This window comes from Cricetulus griseus, chromosome 4 (assembly GCF_003668045.3).
Source record: "Cricetulus griseus strain 17A/GY chromosome 4, alternate assembly CriGri-PICRH-1.0, whole genome shotgun sequence".
Taxonomy (NCBI): domain Eukaryota; kingdom Metazoa; phylum Chordata; class Mammalia; order Rodentia; family Cricetidae; genus Cricetulus; species Cricetulus griseus.
In genome coordinates this window covers 96,576,962-96,599,874 of record NC_048597.1, presented here as the reverse complement: position 1 = coordinate 96,599,874, position 22,913 = coordinate 96,576,962, and the positions used below count along the sequence as shown (strand labels likewise).

Here is a 22,913-nt window from a genome sequence, read left to right as displayed (position 1 = left end):
AGTGTGGGCGAAGCAATGCGTCCCCTTGCTGGCTTGTGCTAATCAACCTTGCCTTCTGATTTCAGCTCCTGCCCCCTCCACCAATAATAATAACAATGATATAGCCTGATGTGGAAAAGTACAGAATAAGGAAAAGTCACACCAGACCTGTAATTTTAATATAAACATTATCAATACTTTTTTTCCTTTTTTTTTTTCTTTTGCAAACAAGGTCTTAGTATGTTGCTCTGGCTGACCCAGAACTCCTGTGTAGATCAGTCTGTCCTCCAACTGACAAAGATCTGCCTGCCTCTGCCTCCCGAGAGCTGGGATTAAAAGTGGGAGCCACCACACCTGCTGGCTCCATGCTTTTTTTGTAACTCTGTATCCACCCCCCATATCTTTACCCCTTTCTTAAAAAATTAAGTTGTACACTTTCGAGATTTTGCAATTTTTCTAACACAGAGTTTCAAGGCATTTTCTTTCCCAGTTCTGAGATGAATTCCAGGAGCATAGTCTTCCAGTTCATGGTGTGAATGCATTAGGATGAAATGTGAAACCGTGGTGACCTTTTTAGCCTACAACGATGGTTCCGTGGTTCACCTGTTTTATAATTGATTTCCTTAGCTTTTACCCATTGACATTTAAACTGATTTCAAATGTCCAAAATTAGGACAATTTTGCAGTGAGCATCTCAGTGTCCAGATCTCTACACACATCTATCTGTAAGTCCTTATACTATGGTTAGGCATTGCTAATAGTTCTGAAAGCTGAGGACAGAGGGTAGGTGTCATGGCTCATCAGTTAAAGGTGCATTCCCCCAAGCCAGATGATGTGAGTTTCACACTGGAATTCACATAGTGGAAGGGGAGGAGAGACTCCTGCAAGTTTCCCTATGACCTCCACACATGCATCATAAAGTCCAGTCATCACACACAAACACACACACACACAGACACATGAATGCTGGAATGTTAGTACACACACACACACACACACACACACACACACACACACACACACACACACACACACCTATTCATAAGCAAAGAGTCAGTACCTCAAATAGCTTTATCTTTATCTTTATCTGTCTTTATCTTACAGTTTGTGCAGTTTAGGTGACTGAGTCCTCGGCTCAAGGCCATAATATAGATGCAGGTCTCATCTCAGATTTGAGTTGGGGAGAACCTGCTTTTCATTTCATGCAGATGGCTGTTGGCAGGATTCAGTTCCTTGCAGGCTGTAGGGCTAAGGTCTCAGCTGGTCAGTGGCTGTTCATCTGAGACCTCCTGAAGTTCCTTGGCATGTGTGTTTCTACCAGCTTACAGAGGACAGCTGTCTTAGTGTGGGTAAGAGTTTTATCATGTGAGAACGGAAGATAACATCTCAGGTAACTATGCCACAGACATGACAGTGTTCTAGCTTCCATATTGGTAGCAAGTTCAGAGCAGGTCTGGGTCTGGCTTGCACTTGAAAGAAACAATGTCACAGTGGAGTGGACCCTAATAGGATCACCTATTATCAGAAACTCTAGGACTGAGAATAGCAGCCATCAAAGAGCTAACATTAATATTTTTTGAGACAGGGTCTATGCGGATCAAGGTGGCTTTGAACTCACTGTGTTGGTGAAGCTGACACTGAGCTTCTAATCCTCCTGTTTCCACTTCCCGAGTGCTGGAATTTGGGTTTTGCTGAGAACTTAAAATTCATTAGGTGAAAGTTATGATAATGGCACTATGATATTTGAATCTGACTCTGGTTCTGTAATGATATTCCTGATTGCATGCATTCATTTATTCATTCTTGAGCCTTGGTTAGTTGTGATGAATTGTCTGCTTTATTGTTAACTTTTTAAAGATATAATTTATTCATATATTCATACAAAATAGTCATACATTTTCTAATGAACTAATGTTTTCATTTATTGTTCTCACTTCTCTCTTTTTAGTCTAATGTAAAAGCATTCAAAATTAGGAGGAATAGTGTAATTTCCATATATGTGATCATATATCCAATATTACCCTTATATGTCAATTATTAACATTTTTGCCTTTTCTTTTTCATTTTTTCTCTTTAAAAAATACAATTCTTTATTGAATCTTGGGAAATTTCACATCATGCACCCCAATCCCACTCACCTCTCAGTCCCTCCTTGTCTGCCCTCACCCCTGAAGTATGTCCCCCCACATTAATTAAAAACTAAACAAAACAAACACAAATCCCACTACACTATTCCATCTTTCCAACACCTCTTCATTCATCCTAGTGGCATTGGGAGCTTCAAAGTTTTTCGAAGTTTATCCCTTTTGTCCAATAAGCCCAGCCCACAAAATGTCCATTGCAATGAGTTGTTGGTCTGGTCCAAGGCACACCATCACCACTGGGCCGGCATTGAAACTCCTCTTGAATATACTGTTGTTGTCCCAAGTCATGGAGATGCTGTGGTTATCATTCCACAGGACCAGTCCCTTCATGCACTCCAGCAGTTCATAGATTGGGCAGATGTTATGGTGCGTCAACCCAAGGCTGAGATGTGGGTCTGGGTGGTAGCTGATCTGGTCAGTGTAGGCCTTAGGTGAGGGGCAGAGCCAGCACTCCTAAGGCCATTGCCACCTGGGCCAGCTCTCCTGTGCCTATGGAGAGGGGTGGAGCTCTCTCTCCTGAGAAATACTTTTTAAAAAATTACTAGAAACCATCTCACTTTACACACTTATGAATGTAGTTTTTAAAAACAGTGTCATCGTCTCTTTAGCTACATTTTGTGGTCCTTTATTTTATTTGGCTGGCTCTTTTGTTTTATTCTCATGCAATAAAAAGGTATTCATAGATTGATTTGGCTTCTGAATACAGATTTGTCAGGTCGTATAATAAGTTTGATATGTGATACTCTCATTGTTTACATTTACATATCCAAGTTGGCCACAGCTTTGGTTGTCCAATCACTGTAACGAGTGAACACACATGGTCATATTTACCTTCAACACAACCTTTTTTCCCAAATTGGGGATCCCAGTGCTACCATCTGGATCAGAAGTGTCTCCCAAATGCTCATGTGTTTGGTTTGGTCCCTAGATTGTCACTACCAAGAAGTGGTGGAACTTTCAGAGCAGGGACCTTGTGGGTGGTCTTTAGGACATCATGACATGCCTTTGAGGGGGCATCATCAGTCCCTTCCTCTTCTATTGTTTTGTATCCTTGGCCATGAGTGAACAGCTTTATTCTGCTATGTTCTCCCTTCTGGGACATGCTGCCTCACCACAGGAGACAAAGGAGTGGAACCTAGTTTGGGGTCTTAAGTCCAAATGAGCCTTTTCATTTTGTTAGTTTTTGAAGTTGGGTGTCTGTCATGGTGGTGCAGGCTGTCTAGAAACCCTGGGTAGTAAGTGAGATCGAAGATGTGGGTTGGCATGCAAAGACTTTGGGGTCAAATCGCATTTGTGCAAAAGGAAGAGAAGTAGGATTGGATGGTGGGTACTGCTTCAGTAGAACCTCATTGGATGCTTTGGCACACCCCACAGATAACTCTGGAAAGTGTTTCAGAATGGGCTATTTGTGGGGGTAAGGAGATGGCCTTTATTCCCTGTCAATCACTGAAGGCAGGTAGCTTCAGGAAGGAGCCTCAGTGTTAGGTTTTGCTTGAGTCCATGACTCAGCTGCTAGCTGAGTGCTGACTGTCAGAGTAATGTAGAGGCTAAGGGTTCACCTGAGTTGGGTGCTGGTTGTGTGACTGAAATGTGAAGGATTTCCCACAGGTGCATGTATGTGTTTGAATTGGTCTCCAGCAGGTGGCACTGTGTTGAAAAGGACATGAAACACTTGGGCTGGAGGAAGTGGTCAATGTGGACAGGCCTTGGGGCTTATAACCTAGGCACATTTCTTGTGCCATGTGGCCTGTCACGTCAAATTCCTGCTTCTAAGCTTTAACCTCCACAGTGAAGTGTGGCCCTTCTAACTGTGAGCCAAAGAAAATGCTTCCTCCCTTAAGTAACTTCCTATTGGCTGTTTGGTCTCTGCAATTTAAAGAAAAAGAGTGACTGAAGCAGAAAACACAACCTTGGTTAGAGAATTTCAAAGTTTTGGAACTTTGCTGTTTGTTTCTCTCTAAAAAATGAGCCATCAATGTTAGGAAATCACATTTATCCTTCATAAAACTGAAAATCCAGTACATATTATCCAACATCTCTAATTTTCTTAAACTCACTTGGTTTGTTAGAAGATATTAACATTTATTCTAACAAAATTATGATTTGGCTATTTCTTCTGGCATCTTCCCATTTATAAAATGCCTGTTGCAGCTGTGACATTCAAGACCTAAATACAGTATTTTATCTTCATTATGATTTGAATTTTCTGCTTCTACAAAATGCTCACTTTGAATATTCTTCCCACTTTGAGTTTTATATCCATTGATATTTTTGTTTTTGTCTTATCTATCTTTAGATGTGTCCTATTTTCTATCATGTCCTATCATTTCAAGCCAAATCTGTTATTAAAGAGTGTATAACAGATTTCTAATTTTATGTTTGACCTACAACTGAGCCCACTGGCTGGTGTTCTGGTAATGGAATTTAACCCCTTCACAATCACAGCTGTAGTCAACTGTGCATCTTGTGAACATTGATCTCCACATTGTTAAATCATTTACCCCCTCCTATTTATGGTTATATGATCTATTTAGTTACTTTTTATTAATTTCATTCTTGGTCACTGTACATTGATGAGTTTTTTTCAGAATATGTAAATTTAAGAAGTTAGCCCTTGCACTGCCATTTCATTTTTATTTATGTGGATATGTATTTTTCTTTGTTGTGGGTGTGTGCATATGAGGGCAATATCTATGGAGGCCAGAAGAAGGCACCAGACAGACAAACACACACACACACACACACACACACACACACACCTGGAGCTGGAGTTGGAGGTGGCTGTGAGCTGACTGACATGGGTGCTGGGTGCTGGGAATTAAACCCTTGTCCTCTGGAAGAGCAGCAAGAGTTCTTAACAGCTGGACCATCTCTTCAGCCTTGTATCTTAAAAATGTGGACTTCTTCCTCTTCTGTTACATTATTAGCTTTTATATAACTCTCAGATCACACTTTCCCCTCAAAGCTGAATTGTTTGTGTTATTAAGGAAAGATTTGGGGTTTGTTGGGTTCTTGGTAGTAGCTTCCACCACCATTTGGTTACATTATTAGCTTTTATATAACTCTCAGATCACACTTTCCCCTCAAAGCTGAATTGTTTGTGTTATAAAGGAAAGATTTGGGGTTTGTTGGGTTCTTGGTAGTAGCTTCCACTACCATTTGGTTTACAAAGTCTCTTGTCATTGAAATTGAAAGAATTCACCAACACAACCACTTTTTCCTGAAACTTGCTGCATCTGTTTGTGAATAGATTTACCTAGACCTGCAAAGCTTTCATCAACAGCTCTTAGTGTGTACCTTCCCTGTTGCACACACGGCCCCGTATCTCTTCTTTTCCCTGTGTCATGTTTGTGTCCTGATGCATGGAGAATTTTCCAGAAGCATAAGTGCAACCTACTGTTCAGAGTCTCCATTGTCATTTTAGTTAGGATTTCTTTCACTTGCTTTGTGGGGACAAGAATTCCTGTGATGCTGGGGCTCAAACCTGAGGCATTATGCATTCCAGGCAGGGTAGGTGCTTTGCTGCAAAACTCCATGCCCAGCTCTGCAATTCTAGTTTTAGTTTGGACAACATTATTTTCATTTCCAGGACAGTATCAGGTTTCTAGATACAGTATTCTTTTTCAACTCTGTCTGTCTGCTCTCTCTCTCTCTCTCTCTCTCTCTCTCTCTCTGTGTGTGTGTGTGTGTGTGTGTGTGTGTAGGTCAGATGTTGATATCAGTTGTGTTACTCGGTTGTACTCCACTTTATTTACTGAGACAGGACTGAACCCTGAGCTCATCAATATGTTGTGCTAGCACGCTTGCCTTGGACATCCCCTGCTCCCAGCTTTTGAGCACCAGGACTACTAGCAGGCCACCATGCCTGTCTGGCTTTTATGTGGCATAAAACTCTGCTCCCCATGGCTGTGCAGCAAGTGCTTTATCCCCTGATCCATCTCTCCAGGCCCCTCTTTCACCCAATCACAAACCCTTCTAAACTTTTCTTCTCATAGTAACTCTACTGTTGAGCCTCTTTTATCTGTTCCAAGTCTTTTGGACAGTTTTATCTGCTTGCTCATGCTTACAGAGCATGCCCCATGCTTCTCATACAATGGCAGTCCATATGGCATGCCAGAAGAATTTAGTAGATCTTTGATTGGCTATTCCAGTCCAGGGAAAAGGAAACCTGATTGTATTGTAATTTTCCTTTCCCTTTTCAGGGCCTCAGCTGCATAGAGAGATAAGAAAGGTGTCCAGAGCCAAAGCTATTTTTGGTACCAAGTGGTGCCTGCATGAGATTTTCCTTTTATTATTTGTGGGAGGCCAGATGTGGCCTCTGTGTCTGGTCAGTAAGAACCCAGCACTGTCTCCACTATTTCACTCCCACAGACTCTGTGGATCACTGCCGCAGGCTCCACCTGGTGTGACTATTCGCTCCTATTTCATTTTCCAAGATACTGGTAGGGTCCAAAATTGTCACTCGGTGACTTTGTAATGTGTTTCTCTGCTGGGTGCTTCCAGAATCAGCCGGGGCCTCCTCTAAAAGCACCGAGGACTATTGTTCTGAGCATATGGCAGCTAAGCCCAGGCCTCCACCCTCACAGCCTGGAGGCTCTTTACCCTGATAATGCTCATCAGTATTTCTCTGAGAGTTAACCTTGTCCTGGATCCCAGCAGAAGCAGTGTCAGGGGTTGAATAAAGGAACAAAACAATTTCATCTTTATGTATTCCATTGATCATCTTGGCAGGAATTTGAAGACCAGAAGAAGAGGATACTGTGTGACACCCGTGGGTTGCCAAGTTCATTTTGAAGGGTGCCCAGGGGAAAACTGTTAAGGGAGGAGAAAGAAGCAGCCGGGTGCAGATGAGAGAAGGCAAAGAGGAGAGAATGCTCCTACCAATTTGTCTGTGGCATCCATGTGGGCCTCACAGTGCAAACTGTGCCCGGGGTTCCTGGGGGAAGCCACATGTCCCCAGGGAGCTGTTCTGGGTAATTTCCTTGCCAGTCTTCCTCATTCCCACTCCCCAGGCTTTTGTGAAAGGAAGGGACAAAGATTTTTGTCTCATTCTTACATTTTTGGTTGTGAGCCTAGCCTTTAATGGCTGAGCCATCTCTCCAGCCCTTGTCTCATTCTTAAGATCAGAAATGGCTTGAGATTGGGTTGACAGTGGCTATGGACTAGGTATCAAAGGCAAAGTGGAGATTCGCGCCCCCTGCTGGTCAAAACCAGCAATGCCCACCACCCCAACACACTTACTTTGTATTGGTTCGTTAGCAAGTGGTTTATCATCCCTTAATCAGCTCAGAAGGAGGTGGAAGGCGGGGAATGGAGGATGGAGCAGGTCAAGCATAGGGAGATTGGGGCGGGGGAGAGGGAGCAGGAAAGAAAGGGGGAAAAGGAAGAGGAAAGAGGGGAGAGAGAATGAATCAGAATGGAAGGATGAATTATCACCCAGAAGGCAAAATGCTAAACCACATGAGAGGAGAAATGTCATAGGAATTAGGGCCCATTATCAGAAAATAGATTTTCCTGTCCACAATGCACAACAGATAGTGAGAAGGGGCTGTGTGGGGTGCTGGAGGGGAGCCTGGTGGGCAGAAGTGAGACCAGGCTTTTCCTGCCTTTCAAATGAAGGCTGGATTTCTGCTGAATTTTTTATGGATGTCTGTATGCCTCCTCATCACATTACAGTCCAGATGAAAGATCATCTCCTTCCCACTAAGGAAAATAGATCTTTGCAAATCAAGATCGCACCGCCAAGGGCCGCCTTATCACATGGAATTTCTTTATGGGTCAGTCTGGAAGATTTATCTGTGTGTGTACACTGTGGGCGTCTGTTAGGCCTCGCAGACTGTGGTAGCCATGGGGACAGCTGACTAATAAATGTGTTGCCCAAGAATGGCAATGGGGTGGGAAACCTCTCTAACACATTCGCTACAGAGGAGAGGAAGGAAGGCTTGAGAATGGCACGCTTTGACTCAGGCATACCTGAGGCCAGAACTAAGGGCCTGAAATGCCTAGATTCTATCCCTCCTCTGTCAACTTTCAGATCCATGAACTTAGGTTGACAGTAGCACTGGGCTGGCTTTCACATTCCTCAAGTGTAAGGTGAAGGTAGCCATGTTCCCTGTTGGGACAATGAGCTCTGATGATAGCTAAAGTAAGGTAGGGATGGATGATTGATGTGGGTTGGAATTAATGATGCCATTATATCTATTTATTAACAGATAGTTACTGGACAGTTCTTACATGCCATTGTAGGTGTGGGCATTAGAAACAATCAGTATACCTGTTGGTCCCCCTGTTTTCTCAAACCATAGCAGAAAAGTCGGTCATCTCCCCGCCTTGCTAGGAGACTCATTTCTTCAGTCCTAATATTCAAAACTCTCCCTGAGAATTCTAGTCATTTATCATTCTTCATTATTCATTCCTGGAACTTGCTAACTCTATTTAACTTGCTGGAAAAAAGTTAGTTTTTAACTCAGCAAAGTTTTCTCTATTATTTCTGCGTGTTCTTTCATCTCTATCTTATCAGGCAGTAGCTGAGCATACTGAATTCACGCTCTGTGTGTCTTTATTTTTCCTCTTCGTTTTTCCTGTCTCTGTGGGACGTTATAAGGGGCTGGTATCCCCAGGCGTTTGCTAATGGTATTCTTGCTGCCCAGTTGGACCCAATTTATTATCAGCCCTTTATAGAAAGCTGTGACAATCCTTTCGCACTGTCCATATCTTCCAAAGATACAGTGTTAAGAGGGAAGTCAAGAGGGTGCAAATGAAGAGCCGAGTTGGCCATTAGACATCCAGCTGTTCTCTTGATGTGTTACGCATTGCCCCCAAGCAGCTCTTGTCATTTCAGTTCTACATCGCAACACTCTAAATCCAAGGGCAATGAATGGAAGGCTGAAGAGATGAAGGAAACAGAGGGACAGGACTGGGCTCACCCCCCCAAGCATCATTGTGCCCCTTGTTTGTTGGAGTACACTCACAGTTGAGTCATGTCAGTGCTCATGAACACCAGTAGCAGGGCACCTTGTGGCTGCCACAGAGATTCTCCTTAGAGCACAGGAGAAAAAGTCCCCTAGATGAGATAAGCAATGCTGTGGTCAGGGTGGCCCTACTGTGTGACACCAAGCAGGCGCATTCACATTATAGTCTAAGCATGCACAGCAGTGTCTCTGGGCCTGGCTGGGGTATCCCTGAGTGATGGGAGTGAAGGGTGAGATCCATTTCGTCTCCACATTTTATGTGGTTGTTGAATATTTTAACAACCATACAAACCTCCGAAGGAGGGAGGCAAGCAACAGTTTTATCCAGATATGACACCTATGAACCACAACAACCAGCATGGCAAGATAACCATGAGGGTGCGGTAGTGGCAGGCATACATGGGAAGTAACCAACAGATCTCTTACTCAACTTAAGACCAGCTCAACAAGAGGGAAACTTCCTGCTGCTGGCTCCTACACAACTTCCCAGACCTAGTCCATCAGTCACAGAATCTTCTCTCACACGTGCACCATTGTGTGTTGCTCTCTTGATGATTGTATAAAAGAGGGACAGTTGTGGCATTATTGTTCCAATTGCAAAACCTGGTGCTGAGGAGTGAAGTTACTTAGGCTGACAACTAACAAGCGCAGAATTTTGATACGAAGCCACTCCCATGTGGGTCTAATTACAGTGTAGCTCAGATCTGAGCTGGTGTCATTGTCTGGATATGGAATGTCCCCTGACTCCCACCCCAGAAGCTCACGTGTTGGACAGCTGGGTACCCACTGCAGCAGTGTTCAGAAATGAGACTTCTGAGAAGAGATTGCCTCGTGAGGATTCTGGTTTTTATCAATGGATTAATCCACTTGTGGATGTAGAACTTGGTGGTGGTAGCAATCAGAGGGTAGTCCCTGGTAGCTTGCCCTGAAAAGATAGCTCTTATATCTGGTCAAATGCCCATCCTTGCTCTAACCTTGCTGTCATGATGTGAACAGTTCTGCCCTATTCTAGCCTTGTGCCATGGTGCTATGCTTCACTATAGACCAGAGACATGACTCCAGCCCCTATCACCTCTGAATCCATGATCCAACATCTTTACTCTCCTTAGATATGTTTTATGGTGTGTGGAGCTCACTTGGCACACTTGGGTGTTTTGCCCTAGTCACAAAAGACTAACAAGGCTTGTTTGACTTTGGTTGAGTTCCTTAGTTTGTCTAACAGAGTGGAGAAATTTCAGAGGTCATAGAATTTTGTTCATGGTCTCATTTGAATTATTTTTATGTGACCCAAAACATCAGTGGCATTTCAGGTTTCAAAAGTTTTTGTTTTGTTTTGTTTTGTTTCTTAAATGGACCATGGAGGTTTAAAAGACAGCTTGTCACATGATGTCATGGATGTTTCTAAGTCACACTGTTTGTTAACAAACAGAATCAAGAGATAGGGTGGGGGAAATCTCTGATCACACACACACACACACACACACACACACTCTATGTGATGACTTTGTGTTTTAAGGGATCAGTCAGAGATTCTTGATAGACAGTTAATCTGAGATGTCCACCCGAAGAACTGAAGTGATAGGACAGAGAAGGTGAGCCAGCCTGGAAGGGGAAGAATGTGGCTTGACAATACTGCTGTCCTTGCTTGAAGGTGGCGTGAGGAAGTGCCAATACCTTCTCTGGCACTTTCAAACTCCAGGCATTGTTGATTTCATGCGACATCGGTGCTATATCTAAACATTACCTTGGAAATAACTCAGTCCCATGTTTTCACTTGGCAGATGATGAGAACCTCAGAAAGACTCTGGGCTTCCCCTGGGAGATAGTGACAGGGGCAGAAACAAGATCTTAGTTTGGTGACCCCCAGGATGTGATCTCTAACTGACTGACCATAATGAGTTGGACCCTAGGAAGACAGTGGTACAATGGGTAAATGGTCTTCAAAAAGATTTCAGCAACCCTGATGGGGGAGGGGGTGCAGGTCAGAGAGGGTGGGATGGAAGCAAAGGAAAGGGAAAACGAAGGGAGGAAGGGGAGAGGTGGGGAGGGGGTGGAGGAGGCAGAAAGAGCCAAACAAGATTTGCAGCAAATATGAGGGCTGCTACGGAAATTACTTTTTGAATGGCATTTAATTGGTTTATTAGTGTAATTCAGTTGCAGTTTGATTTGATTCAAACCTCTGATGTGGGTGATCTACCGCCCACCAAGGGCACTGTCAGCCTCTACAAACAGCAACAAATGGCAAATTTGGAGGGGTGGAGTTAAAGGAGAGAGGGGGAAGGAGGACAAGAGGATCTTGGAGGAGGAGGAGCAAAGGGAGCCAGGGAAAAAGAAAAGAGGGAGGGAAGAGAAGGATGGGCAGGAGATAAGAGCCAGGAAATAAAGATCCAGATAAGAGTAAGAAAGAGCTGGTGGAGAGGTCATAGAATGATGGAGAAGTTGTGAGGGGAGTCAGGGTGGACAGAGACTTGTGGTGGAAGGCAGGCAGGGAGAAAAATGAAGCAATATGGAAGGGGGAGCTGGGAGGCCAATGAAGTCAGGACACAGAGCAATGGATGCTGAGAGACCTGGAAGTGTGGAAAGAAGGAAAAGATGAAGACAGGAGACATGCGACAGAGGGAGGAGAGACAGCCAGAGACAGAGACAGAGATAGAGAGAGACAGACAGACAGACAGACACACACACACACACACACACAGACACACACACACACACACACACACACACACACACACACACACACACACACACACACAGAATTGAGAACACCAGGCTGGATCTTGAGCATCTCCTAAAAATTTAGTGGACTCATTGTCTAGACATAACCCTGATAGAAGGGTGGCATTAGGAGCCCACCACCTTCCAGGTTATCCTTCATTCTCCTTCCATGTCAGGGATGCTAGCCTTACTGATGCAGGGGTGCTTGGTGGAGCAGCTCCCACTGGGCATCTTGGGAGGGAGACTCAGAAGGGAGGGCTGAGGAGACATTCCCAAACTCTAAAGGTCTGAAGATTTTACTTGAAGTCAAACCATGGTCCTTGCATGGATGGATGGGAATGTAATCAGAGGCAAAGCCATGTGGGCAGCCAGAAGTGACACTACCAAATGTGCTCATCCAAACCCAGAGGTCCCACTGTAGGCTCTCCATGGATATCATGATACAGTTTTTAGGCATATGGTTTACAGGCAAATGTGCAGCCTAGGCCAAGTCTTTTCACCTGTCAAAGCCTCATTTTCTGGAAAACACTGATCGAAAGTATCCTTGTATCAAGGCTGCCACGAGGAACCCGAAAAAACAAAAGGGAAATAGCTAAAGAAAAGTCCACATACAACAGGCTTGGTAGTTATGGCATTCTGTTTTAATGAAAGATGGAAACTATGAATGTGGCTCAGTGGGAGAGTGCTTTCCTAGTGTGTGTGAGATGCTGGGTTTACACAAACAAAAAAAAAAAACAAACAAAAAAAAAAAAAAAAAAAAAAAAAAAAAAGAGGAGGCCGAGGGCTCAGGAAGTGGTTCAATGGGAAGAGTGTCTGCTATGCAAGCATGAGGACCTGGGTTCAGATCCCCAGGACCCATGTGGAAGTTAGCCACAGAGATGTGAGTTTGTAAGCCCCATCTCTGAGATGAGGAGAGACAGGCATTTCCTGGGGGCAATGTGTGACAAGCCAGACCCTGGAACTTGTGGACCGTTGTCACAGCTCCTCACAGACACAACTCCACCCCACTTCTTCCAGTCGGTTCCACGTGGAGGTGGGAATTGGCTGGGGACGTGGGCTGGGGACGCTGCTATGCTGATTCCTCAACACCACATGACTCCTTGGAACCAGAAGACAAACACGTGCAGCTAATGCACTGGAATTGTGAAAAGCTCCTGCCTTGACTTGATTAATTATTTTTTTATTTAAATTCTTTGACTATTTTTGTGAAGGAAATAATGAGCAGTCCCAACAACTCACCAATGGGGAAAGGAGGTCTACATTGGATGCCATTAATTATCCCAGAACTGGTTCTCGGGAGTGAGTGGGGTGGAGATGGGGCTGGCTTCACCTTCCTTGATGGGCTTCAGCTCCTGGAATCCCAGGCAGACAGATCAAGTGTGTCCTGTCAGCCAATGGCAGGGCATCTCGTGGTTGCTGTCCACATTGAAACCCATTTCAGGGAATCTTGGAGCTGGAAAGAACACCTGAGCTAGGAATGAAGATTGGATATCTGTTTGTGAATTCCAACTGCCTGGGCTCAAGTTACTTGATTTTTTTTAGTCCTGATCTGTTGTATTATATGTGTTCAGTGAGATTACTGGAGCTTAAGGGTCGTCTCAAGAATGAGTTTTATAAGGTTCAGCATCATTACTAAGCAGTTTAGGACCAGAGAGGGGAGGGAACCTGACCAAAGGCACACAGTCAGTTTACAACAAAAGAAGGATATGATTCAGGTCTCACTGGGTTCTTTGGATGTTGCTGATTTTGTTGCTGTTGTTTGTATATTCATTTTTAATTTCACCATGGCAACTGAACTTTCTGTTACCTAGTCTCCCTTGAAATATCTGGAATTCCAGTGATACAGTGTTTCATGTTGAATTTGATTTAGCGTGGAGTCTCTCCTGGTATCTAAGAACATGGGAGCAGGAGAAGATTTTGACTAGGGTCAAGGGTAAGGAAAGGCTGGTATTAAGGGGATTCTCAGTAACCCTTTGTACCCAGTGCTCGAAGAGAATCTCATTGGAGAAGTGTCATTCCATTAGAAAGTTTGGAAGAGAAACGGCAACAGAAGACATCTTGGTGAAAGTCAACTTATACAGGGATTTTTAAAAAAATCTTATTTTGGGCAATGCATGGGGTTTTAATTTCTACTCTGACCTGGGGAGCCCAGGTTTTGGAATAGGAATGACATGAAATGGCCTCCATTAGAATGGTGTTCTCTGGCAGTGAGATGGAGAATAGAGTGAAGGGAGTTGGAGCAAAAAAAATAAGATACTATATGTAAAGTGGTTGGTATAGGAACCTGGCATGACTTAAATGTTTTCTATGGTAGTGTTGTATATAGGTCAAATGAATATCTAATTGGATAGCTATTCTGTATATTTGTATTGTGTTGAGATAGTAAGACTGGGTATATATGCACATGTTGTATATGTGTATGTATTTATGCATATGTACATATACATACATGTGTGTGAACTTGCTAGGAAATCAGCTCACACAATCACAATTGAGATGCTAAACCAGAAAGAAGAACTTGGGCCCAAGCAACAAGAGTCTTTAGGACCAGGGACAAAGAGCACAGATGTACAATGTCAAAGACATTGGTGGCAACAATAACCAGAACAAGGTTCTGCAATCATGGATTATGTTCAGTGTAGCCAATCATGTCAACAGCCTGTCCTGAGGCATCCATGGGTGTCAATAAAGTTGTCTGCCACCCCCTGACACTCCACTAACACCTCACAAGGTGTCTTCAGGAAGCCTCTCACTCAATGGAATGTGTATTTTAAGAAGATACATCACCTTTGGGATGTGTATTATTCAGCCTTCAAATTTAAAGCCCGCATTGCTTTGTATTCTAGCTTATTTCATAATGTCTGCTAGCATGAAGAACACAGGAGCCACGTATCTGTGAGTGGCATTTTGATTAGCATATAATAAGTACTGAGTCAAAATATTTGTGTTGTGTACATCATCTTTAAAGTATATTGTGTATACTTTATATTGCATATAAAGGGTGTTTAATGCAGTAGCCACTTGCACACACACACACACACACACACACACACACACACTTCCAGTGTATAGTGCTTAAAGTTACATTATTATTTTAAAAAAGGAAGGAAGGAAGGAAGGAAGGGAAGAAAGAAAGAAAGAAAGAAAGAAAGGTAATTTCTACCACTATAGCCACTATTTCTACCACAAACAGCTGTTTGTGGCTACCATAGTGGGGAACAGAGTTAGACAGGAATGGTGCCATTACCATAGAAAGATTGATCTGGTACAATGGTTCTTGGCTAGAAACAGTTTTGTTCTCAGCCATTTGGCAGTGTTAGGGATGCTTTTGGTTCTCAGGGCTGAAGGTTTGCTACAGGCATCTGGTGGATAAAGGCTTTGAGAGGCTGTTAAATATGACTCAATATACAGGACAGAGTCCCAAAACAAAAGAGATGAGGTTGAGAATCTATGGCTTAAATTATCTGTCTCCAGGAAGCCTCGGGAGTTTTAGTGGGGACAATTTACAAGGACAAATTACAATTTACAATTAGAGGAAATTGGGATGCTAAGTGATTGGTGACAACTCACGTGTCTACAGTCCTGGGTGCTTTCCTGGACAATCCCACAAACCATAGGAGATTGCTGGGACCAGAGACTATCCATTCCCCCTGCCCCTCCCCCCCCCCCGCCCCAGGAAAAGGAGGAAGATGTGTTTTGGGAGGGCTGGAGATGGAACTGACTTGTTCGTGGAAAGATGTTTCATCTCAGTCAGGAGAAAATTGGCTACAGTTTTCTGAAAGTGGAGGGAGTGATTTCCTTCCCATTGAAGACTTCCAAGTGAGATTACTTCACAGAGCCAGGCTCCCCAAGTACCTATGGAGTGTTATCCAACCAGACCATGAGACAAAAGTTCTATGGTCATTTTTTTTTAAACCCATGAAATGCATTTCCATCCTGGGCTTCCAGACTGTACTAAACTATGAAAAACTCTGGCAAGTGCAACAATAAAAATGCCTGGTTTTATTGTTTAATATGTTATTTCTTGGTCTCCTCCAGGTGTATAGCCCCAACCTCACTGCTTGGCAGAGGGATGAGAGGAACTACTAAACAAGGCAGGGTCTGTGTTTAATGGAGTATAGTTTGGGAAATTCTACTTCACAAGGTATCTGTGTATCTAATGGTCCCTCTGTTCGTCCCCCCCCCCCAACATCTCTCAGTACTTTCAGGACATCTAAATGACCAAAATCAAAGTATGGTGCTGGGGAGGGACAGATAGGGTACCAGGCTTTGGACCAAATGGATTAGCCATACATTAGTACATCCAATTTCAGAGCCTGCCCAGCGGGTGTGCATGGTTTTCCTCTTCCTGGCTCCTGGAGAACTGTTAGGATCGGTGTGTGTCTTTCTCTTCAGGAGTCCAAATCACATGCAGTGTATGCTCAGTTCTCCTGCTCAATACCATACTCCCAAGGAGAATTACATCACCTAGCTTGTTTAGAGGCATCACCATGACAACTGTGGCTGCTCTTGTTGTGTGGCTACAGATGGCTCCTGTGAAGCAGAGAACCGGAGTTGGCTCACCCAGAAGAGAAGGACGGGGCAATGAGTTTCTAGCTTTCTAATGTGTCTGACTGGTGACAATTAAGCATCTGTGTGAGAGCGTATGTAGTTCCAGGGTTCCTAGACTCACCAGGGTACGACCCACATGCTATCTTCCTCCCTCCCTCTGTCTCCTCAACCCCCCCCCCCCGTGTGTGTGTGTGTGTGTGTGTGTGTGTGTGTGTGTGTGTGTGTGTAATCCCAACCAAGTCCCAACACAGGGGTTATCTAAGATATCAAAGGAAAGCAGAGAGAGAGAGAAAGAGACAGAGACAGAGTGAGTATAGAAAGAGAGAATCCCAAGATAATAAATACATTTGGGACTCAGTATTTTCCAAAGTTAGGGGCTCACCGTGCACACTGAGAGATTTTAGGTGGTTCCATAAATTCTAAGGGGCCATGGGGGAAGAAGAGAGTTCTGTTTTGGTTCACTCTCCTAGTTGGTGGAGTTTGCTCCTTTTTTTTTTTTTTTTTCTGTTAATGCCTCTCAACACCTGCTAGTCCTTCATTAACAAAAGGGAGAGCAGGTGTCAGGCCTGAGCCTGGGGCAGGTAGTGGCTGGAGCCGGGAATTTAATAATGTCCCTTTGTTTTTGGCCTATCTGTTTTTAAGGCTATCTCCCTCTCTGTGAATAGGACACTCACTTTCCATTTAAAATTGTGATAAGGAGTTTCCTCTTTAATTAAATCTCTTAGGTTAAAAAACAAGTCAATCTCAAGCCTAATGATAAGCAAGTGATGGGGTGGGAAAAAACACAGGCGGACTGGAACTGAGCTAGACCTGTGAGTGGCTGAGGCCAGAGAAGGAAAAAGAGGGATGGTACAGTGTGGAAACATCTGGGTTGTGTTGTCTTGAACATATCTCCTGGCCTCTGCCAGTCTCGGGTTTGTTGTCAATCAGTGGGGACAACAAATGTCTCCTTGTACACAGTGGGTATGAGTTGATCATACAAGACTCAACGCAGAGGCTAAATAAATGGCAATTCTCCTTCTGTATATTTCATAATGAGAATATCCATTTGTATACCTGGCACTTCAGAGAGCCCCAAGTTGGGATAAAATACCTTGTTTGTGAACAGGCATCACCCCTGAGTTCTTACTGCCAGCAGTTAAAGCCTTAGGTATGTATGATCTCATTTAAAGTCTCCCTTGGTCCAGTGACAGAAGGGTTGTTGTTACAGTACCACACAGAGACACAGGGAAGTAGAATAACTTACAAAGAATCTCAGACCTGGGAAAGCAACAGGCAAGCCACAAATCCAGGCCACCCGACTCCGACACCCACCTCCAAGCTGCTCTCATATTCCCTTCACCTACAGAAAGGTCTTGTTGTTAATGAAGAGGGAGATGTGTTCAGTAAGAGCCTGCTGGTTAGGGTCTGGGGAGATGTCAGCAAAGTACCTGAGTTTGGATGCTCAGCATTCAATTAAGGAGATGGGCATGGCAGCTCATGCCTGACATCCCAACATGGAGATGCAGAGATAGCATCATCTCAGTCTCTGAGTCTTCTTGGTCAGTCAGTCCAGACAAATTAGTGGCAGAGAAAAAGGTAGAGAAGTGACCAAGAAAAGCATCCAAGTTCAACCCCTGGTTTCTACATGCTCATACACACACACACACACACACACACACACACACACACACACACACTACATACACACTATATATATATACACTACACATGTACCACACACATACACAATACATACACATATACTACACACACACTACACACACACTATACACACATACAATACACACATACACTACACACACACAACCACACAAGGTGGCTTCAGTAATAAGGAGGCTTTGCTGATTCTCGTATGTGAGGAAGTCAAATGGCTTTGGCTCCAGCCTCATTAGAGTAAACCCTTGCCTATGGACCTGTCACTGTAGCCAGGACCAGACTCTGTGTTCATTTGTAGGAACTGGAGGGCAGATCCTCTTGTCTGAGCCTGATGCACAGACAATAGAAGAGACTAGATTTCATCCCTGCAGGAGAGAAGGCACGTCCAGCAGTGGGGACTCTGCCTCCCCAGGACAACATCTTCATAATCTTCACTGAGAAGACACAGAGGCTAGGGGCAGGTGTCAGGAGGGAGTAGGCACCCTCTGTCATGCCTCATCACTCTTTAGTGACAACAGAAACCCTGGGAACTGGATAATCAGTGTCTTGGGTGAAGCACAAAGCATTAGCTTCTTCCCCAGACACCTGGTGGGACCATCATAAGATCATAGTCAAGAGTGTTGCTTACAAGTGGAAATAGCATTCTAGTTCTTTGTCCCTTTCTAGGCATCTACAGACACAGAATTTTGGTCCAGGATTCTTATCCAGGTGGCTAGAGATGCTCTTAAAATTGAAATTTAGTCAGACTGCCCCAGGTAAATGTAAGGTCTGACTTTATCACGCACCTCCACTTGCTAAGAGTAAAGTCTGGCTATGCTGTGGGCTCAAGAGCAGCCTCAGAGTTACCAAGCTGGGTATTAAATACACCGCCTCCTTTGGTTGTCCCCATGGCCCTGCTCCGTCATGCATGATGTAAGAAGTAAGTGAAACACAAGGCAGATGTCCTGTGTCTTTAGAGACCCCCATTCTGACCCCCACACCTGCAGGGCGCTGGTGACCCACCTAACCTCTCCACCCATCAGCTTCCTCACTGGCCTCATCACAGCCATGATGAGATAGTGGGAAGAATTGTGTAAGGTGTTTGGGCATGTACCTGGTACCTGGAAGGCACCTACCCGGGGCCACACAGCAGGTACAGATGCTGTGTATTCTGCTTCCAGGACCTATGTGGTCACACAGCAGAGCCACCTTCTCATCTGGGGCCATCCAGGGACATCCCTTAGCTTCCAGAAACTGCAGGGTCTCTGAATCTTTTGTCTATTCAGATCTGTTCTATCCACCCAGGCTACAAATTGCTGGTCCGTATGTCCTGAAATGATTCTTCTTCCGGCCACCCCCCTCCCAACCTCCCTCCCAACCTCCCTCCCACCAGGCCCAGAATAGCCTCATATATCATGGCTCCATACAGCCTGCAGGAAGCTCCCTCCCCTTTGATAATAGCTCAGCTTTGTTGAGCGCTGGCATGACTACGGCCCACAGTGCCTGGTGCAGCCACAGCAAAGCCCAGGTATGCTACACGGTCATGCAGAGATATTGCTTGCAAGGGGATGCCACTGTCTTTAGACCTGGGAATGGGTTCCATAAATGCTGCTGTCTTATGCATGGATGGAGGAAACCAAGAGGCTGGTGACAGAGTGAGCATCATTGGCATGCCTCTGTGGTTTTACAGTTTACCAAAGGAGCCCTCTTCTGTTCTCACCTGGGGTCCTCTACTGACCGTGGTCTGCTAGTCTTGAAGGAGCTGGCCCCTGCCCACTCCATGGACCTTATTATCCTCTCCTCTCCTTTTCCTCTTCGCTTGTCCTTGGGTTTTTTTTAAATTCTCACAACCCAGCTAGGCTCTCTGCCCTGCCTTGGAGCCTTTGCACAGGCCGCTCTGCGGTGCCCTGGTGCTTCCTCTAACCCACTTCTGAATGGCTCTTCTTTCCTGCCATTTAGATCCCCAGAAAGCCCTTCTGGCTGAGTTTCCACCCCTTCTTTTTCTGCACATGCCACAGATTTTAATTCCATATCTTCCTCGCAACACTTATTTTCTTTAATGTCTGCCTCCCACACTGAATTGTGACATCCATTGTTGGCTGTGTTTACTAAGATTTATCCACAACCCACTATGGTTCCTGCTCCGTAAGAGGCACTCAGTATGCACTTCCTCAGAAAAGGTGGATCCACAGCAGTGAGCAGGAGACAGCCAGCTCACACTCGGGAACAACATCCCTCCAATTTGCCACATCTTTAGTCCCCAAATACCCAGGGATTCCCCCAGGTCACACTAGGCTCGCAACGTAACAGAACTGAAAATCCAGGTCTTGATTCCATAGCTTTCCTGTTTTGTGTCTCTTCCAACTGCTTCTAAAGCAAAGACACAAAACCTTGGTGATGCCTGGGTTGTTGTTGTTTTTTTTTTTTCCCTATGAAAATCAAACCTTTAGGCTGATTCTTGACAAGTGTGGGCAGTCACTGGGGAATAGTATGGGAAATGGTGTTGCACACAAAGGGAAGACAAGGTTCAAAGTACGTAACTGCATAGTAAACTCAGAGCATAGAGCAAATATCTCCTCAGTTTCCTATTTGTCTGCTTACATGAACCACATTTTAGTATATATGACATTTGAAGGGCCACCAGAAGTCAAGAGGTTAAACCATGCTTAAGCCACCAATAATGCTAACTTTATTTTTATTTGTTTGTTTGTTTATAGACGTGGTCTCATGTAAGCCAGGCTAGCCTTGAGTTTCCTGTGCAGCTGAGGATGGCCTTGAGCTTCTGAGCCTCCTCCTCCTCCTCCACCTCCCAGGTGTGAGGATTACAGGCATGTGCTGATACTCCAGTTTTATGCAGTTTGGGAATAATACCTGGGGGGAGGGGGAGCCAGGCAAGCACTCTTGCAGCTGAGCTACATTCCCCAGCTCTTCACAAATATTAATGACAAACTAGTTATGAACAAGTATAACACTAGTCACTCCTTGCTGAACCTGTATCGAGTCCCAGGCACTGTGTTCTGTGGAATACCCATCTCATTTTTAACCAACACGTCAGTAAGATGGACACTCCCTAAGCCTGGCATAGGATTTGTAATTCTTACAGAGGGCTAGATGGGTGTAGCACAAATTCTAATAGGTCTTAATAATAAAAGCCCAGAGGCAGATATAGGGGTAAAAGCTGAGAGATTAGAGAGACAAAGGAGCAAACCACAACCACATCTTACCTCCCCAACTTCCCAGCCAAAAAGAGACCAAGTTCCTGTCTCCTCCCACCTTATATTCCTCTTTCCACCCAGCCATATTACTTCCTGTCTGTCTGTACAGACCCCCATACCTCTGTGGTTAGCTGGTGGCCAGCTCCTTCCTCTGATCTTCAGGCAAGCTTTATGTATTAGAGCACAAATAAAATATCACCACAGATGGGGCTTAAGAAACTAAATAGCATTCCCAGGTCACTCAGTTGGTGGGTGAAAAAACTAGAATTAGAAGTGAGCCTATTCTAGCCAAAAGTCCAAGTTCACAACACTTTGGTCATCAGCTCATCTCTGGAGGAAGGGGCATCCTTTAAAAATATAAAATATTGTCAGGAATATTTCCCCCCTATGTGCTTTTTGCCCCTGGAGTTGGAGATGCCCAGGGGCACACTCGCCTACCTCACTCTTTACCACCCTCCCTCCATTCACCATCTTTATCCCTTTGCCCTTCACCTTCCCTAAGGCTATCCCTACCCACAGCAGCCACATTGGGAGTGGTCCACTCCTCCCTGAAGCTGTAATCTCTCCAGTGGAGAGGGCTTTGAGGATTCCTCCTTCCTTGGCAGAACCAGGGAAGAGCATTGCCTTCATCTCCTGCAGTGATCTCTCCTTAGACTGAAGCTACTCTCCTGCCCAGCTCTCATACTTGCATAGCCAACAGAGGCCATTGAACAACAGAGCAGACCTCTGGGGTTAGCAGGAATCTTCCACCTTGAAGCTGCTTCTGTTCTGGTCTTGGCTTCATTCAGTCACTTAAATGTCCCCTTAATTTGTCCACCCTCTTATCTCCATCTTCACACTCATCCCCTTGCCAGCTGTTGAAGGGGCTTGGAGTAGTGCTTTTTTCTTTGTGCATTCACACCTCATTCATTCATTCATTCATTCATTCATTCATTCATTCATCTCATTCTCCGCAGCAAGCACTGAGCTAGCTAGACATACCTACTAAATGTAAACTTACCTTCGCATCTCTCCCTGGGTGATGACGCACCAGCAGCTGTGACTTTACCAAAGATACAAGGAGCAGCTAACAGAGCAAATTGTGGTTATGATAAACCATGAGATAAAAGTGTAGGAGAAACGGAGAGTGTCCCCAGTACCTTTAAAGACTGAGGCAAGAAAGGAGATGTCCCATATTGGGAAATGTTACCCTGAACACACCGAAAGTGGAAGACAGGAATTGAAAGGGAGCATGGCAGACAAGAAGGCATCGATCCTCATGTGCAATGTAAAGAGGTTGTATGTTTCTCAGAGGCAATGTGGGCACGAAAGGTATCAGGTAGTCACACCGTCTCTGTGTCTTGTGTCACTGGCTCTTGATCTCTTTTGTGCATCTTCCTACTGTGCAGATCTTTATTACTATCAAGTCAGATTGTTAACCCAGGATGGCCCGTTACCAGGAGAGTCCAGATTCTATGACTGAAGTGTCCAGAATCTCTGGGAAAGGGGAGAGGATTCAGGCTCCTTCATGTCAAGTGTCAGGATATCTGTACTGACATATACCTCAAGTCAATCCACCCCCTGGGTGCTGAGTAACCAATCATGGCTAGCTGCAGAGAGAGAGTGACCTCCTAGGTAGGAACCATGAAGTCTGCTCAAGACACCATCCTGAATGCCACATGACTTTGTGAGGATTTAACTTTTGGGAGTGCTAGCTT

General features: G+C 44.6%; 1 protein-coding gene across 1 annotated transcript in view; it reads left to right on the top strand.

The window, feature by feature from the left end:
* Window positions 1-22,913, top strand: part of Srrm4 (serine/arginine repetitive matrix 4) — a 149,101-nt gene that overhangs the window by 45,475 nt on the left and 80,713 nt on the right. The gene's annotated exons all lie outside the window — the stretch shown is intronic.